Raw genomic sequence first — 4,604 nt, 5'->3', positions numbered from 1 at the left:
GTATTACAAAAATTTCATGTTCTTTTTTTTTTTTTTTTTTAATTTTTGTTGTTGTTGTTGTTGTTTACAAAAATGACATAAATATATTTTTTTCTTAAATTTATCATGATTGTAAATAGGGGCTTCCTCAATCCAATTCTTATCTTTTTGAAACTTCTTAAAAAATGTATAAGCAAATATGCATTTACAAAGTATATACATCCCCCTCTACAAATTTGGTATTTTGTGGTGATGGGAAGAGTGTGGAAATTAGATTATTGTAAAGAATTGTGATTAGTCATATTAATCAAGCTGTTCCTGCAATCACGCGCACTTGCTTGGATAAGATGGTCTCTTTTTACATGTGAATTTCAGGCTTCAAATAATGTTTGCTAGCAACTACCATGTGCCCATAACCCTCTCCATCAAGTCATCTATATTCTACATGTGAATTCGCGAGGATTGACAATTTCAAAAATCGGCTAATAAAAAAGTCCAGATAGTTTGTATATCATTAATGCATCATATAGTCACGACTCACGAGCATCCACGGTCATCTTGGTGGCATTGCTGGGCCGTTGGTGAAGGCGACTAAGTAGAGTTGGAGGTGGTTCAATGATTTTCGACTGATTAAGGTCATGGTGATGGTGCGGGAGTATCATCTTATTTGAACTTATTAGCCTATTTTCTAAAGTTATACGTACTTCCTAGGATTTTTTGTTAAAGGCGAAAAGAGTAAAGCTAGTAATAGAGAATTTAACACACCACAAGGAAACAAACAACTGACTTAATAAAAAGCACACTATAAAATCATAAATTCATAATGAAGAATATAATTAGTGCAAATCATTCTGCAACAAGGATACAATTATTAGGGTATGATTTGATAATCAATAATAGCAACAACTTTTCCTGGAAGTCTAATCTAAGCACCAAGGAACCAGATCATTACAGGGAGGACAAGAATACAAAAGGGGAACATTTTCCAGTGGCATTGAAAAAAAAAAATACAAAAAAAAAAATGATACTAAATGTTAACCAACAGGTTTCAGAACTCAGAATATAGTTTTGATGCCTTAGTCAATCACTTTTGTACAGAAATAAAATTATTGGGTCCAATGCATATGAAACTGGTAATTCAAGTATGACCTGCAGCTCTTACTATCTGAAAGAGAAGCATCGTATCTTTCAAGGCTTCGAAAAAGTGTTAATGCCTTAACGACCCTCACTCTTTACTATCTGTGAGAAGACCTTACTCATTGAAACACCCGAATGATCCTCAACAGCGGTCATTTCCTCCGCTACAGAAGTAACACTGTTATCATTCTCGCTAAAATTGTGGATTTGAGGAGACAGGACACCAATCATGTTTGTGCTGTTATCTTCAGGATCATCTAGAATAACGGCTTCTTGAAGTTGTAGTGTGTACTCCAAGTTCCACAACACATCTCCCATTGTAGGCCTGTCAACACCGTAATCAGCTAAACACTTCTCAGCTGTTTCTCCGAATTTTCTGAGGGACTCGGGTTTGACCTTTCCTGCAAGAGTGGGATCTACGACTTGATCTAGTTGCCCTTTCTTGTGCCATTTCATTGCCCATTCGGCTAAATTCACCATCTCCCTGGGAAGTGTTGGGTCTATAACTGGCCTTGCACAAAGCACCTCAAATAAGACAACCCCAAATGAGTATACATCTGACTTCTCAGTAAGCTGTTGCCTCCTAAAATATTCGGGATCAAGGTACCCGAAACTACCCTTGACAGCTGTACTGACATGGGTCTGATCGATCTCAGGTCCTGTCTTTGAAAGGCCAAAATCAGCAACTTTTGCCATGAAGTTTTCATCGAGCAAAATGTTAGCTGATTTTACATCACGATGGATTACAGCTTTTGAATAGCCAGTGTGGAGGTAATGGAGCCCTCTAGCTGCCCCAATGCATATCTCAAGCCTTTGCTTCCAGCTCATACTAGGAAGACCCGAGCCATAAAGGTGACTCTTCAGGGTCCCATTTTCCATATACTCATAGATCAGAATCATCTCATTCTTTTCATCACAATATCCAATCAACGACACCAAGTGTCTGTGCCTGAACTGTGAAAGCATTTCGATTTCAGTTCTGAACTCTGCAAGACCTTGTTGGGACCGAGGATTACCCCTCTTAGCAGCAATTTTTGTACCATCAGCTAATACCGCTTTGTAGACTTTCCCAAAACCACCGATTCCTATGACTAAACTCTCATCAAAATTGTTTGTGACTTCTTGAACCACTGCAAAAGGAATTCGATAACTCAAGTTGTAATCAACACTTGTAGCTGTTGTATGGGAGAATTTACTTCCCATTGAGTGAGAAGTCCCTCCAGTAAGAGATAGAGGAATCCATGTTTTTGAAAGACCTTGACGTTTAAGTTTGCTTCTTCTTCTACAGCAGAAGATAAGAATAGCAGCCAGTAAAAGGACAGAAACACCTCCAACAAGACCCACTATCAGCCCTATCTCTTTCGAGCTTCTCTTCGATGGAGGTTGGACAAGAACCTTCCCGCTGAGGCTGGCCTCGGAATTATTGAGTTTCATAATCTCCAGACCATTCAAGATCGCTTGAGGGTACGTATTAGATAGAGGAGATGGACCAACAGCTACTCGAAGCTTGTCGCTGGTTGTCACTGGTGTAACAGCATCCATAAACACTGGGGTTGCCAAAGCACCAGTCATAGTACTAAGATCGGTATCACGAGAAACAATCCAAGAGTCAAGAAAAACATTAAAATACAACTCATTCAAGGATGTACTCACGATATCACAGAAGTGATAGCGCACAAGATACTGATATCCCACATCCACCGGGAATTCCCATGTAACATTGAAATTAGCCGTGGGACTACTCATCGAGTTCATCTCTTTAGCCGTGCCATAAACACTAACTGGAGCACTGTACCTCGCTGCATGACCCGGTTCATAGTTGACAACTGAAGTACTATTGGCATTTACAGCAGAACCCTTATTCAGCAAGAAACTATCATCAGTAACCCAGGTTCTCCAAAGGGTGTCATTATTGTAATTGACAAGTGGTCCACCCATATTAACCCTAGCAACCGTCTCAAACGCTTGTGACACTAGGCCGTTGTACCTTCCAGTCGGACTGACTAAACTGGCATCATCTGCAATGAGTAAATCTGGGACTGAGACAACTTCCAATGCACTCAGGTAAGCGAATGAGTACACCGAAGGGCTGAGGGTGATAACAAGGGTGTCCGATGTCACATTCACCGAGTATTCTTTCATAGTAGCAGATTTCTCAGGAGTATATTCACTCAGGAGAGTAAACTCTTGAGCAGAAACACTGAACTCAGCTTTGCTCATTTTGTATGAATCATAATCAAAAGGATAGAAATATAGGCGAATAAAGTATCTCCCCTTCTGAGTGATGGGCAGTGAATACTTTGACAATTTAGTGAAAACTCTAGCAGATTGGTAAATAGGCAAATTGGAGGAAGAATTGGTAGAATTGGCTGAAATACTCCCCAAAACATTTTGTGGAGTGGAAAGAAATCGAGTCGAGTATCGATCAGCCATGAAAACTCGATCCCCTACTGTGGAATTTTGAGAGGATCCACAATCTATAAGGTAATTAGTTGCAGCAGCATTAGCTCTCCCAAGAAAGGAGGCTAGAAACAACATAAAGGATACAAGTATGACCCCTTTGTAAGCCATTTTACACAATTTCATGATTGAACAAGAATTTGGATCTTAATCAAGATGAACTAATACAGGTGGGATTTCAGATCAATAATTCATCCAGTAGATTGAATCAAGAAAAACACAAATCAACAAATGGAAAACCTAAAGCAGAGCAATTTAGCTCATAAAGTGCAACAAAATTGAGGGTTTTACAGGATACTGAACTAAACCCAAATTTATCTAAAACCCAATGAAATTCAATCAAAAACCCAGCAGAATACACATTCAAAAAGAACAAAAATTGGAGGGATTTTGTTGTTTCAACATTCTTAAAGTAGAAAGTAGCAAAAGAAATGAAATACCCAGAAAAGGAAAAAGGTAAAATATTACAGCTTACTAGATCCAATGAGCTCTGAATGAATAAAGCTGAAAGATTTGTATGATAAGCTGAAGAACCCTTAAATTTCCTGCTCAAAAACAACAAAAAATAGTTGGAAATCTAAGAAATTTGTAATAGTAGTTGGTGGTGTATGAGAGTATTCCAGCAGAAAATAGGGAATGATTGACAACTAAACCCAGAAAGTGACACAAAAGAATAACAAAATCAGCAAAGAAAGACAAAATACAGTGGTACAAGATTAAATTTGTAATTAAGGATTTAAAAAGGGAAGAAAAATGGAGAAAAAGTCAAAAAAAATGAAGGGGAAAGAAAGAAGAGAAAGTGGGAAAGATGAGGGAAGAGGTCAAGGGCCGCCAAAGGGGTTTAGCTGTCTTACAACAGTCGCCGTCAGATGAACGGTGGGATAACCGTCAGGTTGGTTAAAGAATTCAACGGATGATTTACAAAAATATAGCTTTTAAGAAACTTATTTACGGTTTTGCATTGGAATGAAACTTATTTACGAAAATATAGTCCACGTAAGCTTGGAGATATATTTGGGGTAATTTTT

At 38.4% G+C, this 4,604-nt stretch overlaps 1 pseudogene; it reads right to left on the bottom strand.

Moving 5' to 3' along the window:
- Positions 1-863: 863 nt before the first annotated feature.
- On the bottom strand, positions 864-4,396 carry LOC145606585 (receptor-like protein kinase HERK 1 pseudogene; annotated as a pseudogene).
- Between the last annotated feature and the right edge of the window lie 208 nt (positions 4,397-4,604).

Source organism: Chenopodium album, chromosome 23 (genome assembly GCF_948465745.1).
Source record: "Chenopodium album chromosome 23, dcCheAlbu1.1, whole genome shotgun sequence".
In the NCBI taxonomy this organism is placed as follows: Eukaryota; Viridiplantae; Streptophyta; class Magnoliopsida; order Caryophyllales; family Amaranthaceae; genus Chenopodium; species Chenopodium album.
This window is presented reverse-complemented; position numbering and strand designations above follow the sequence as displayed.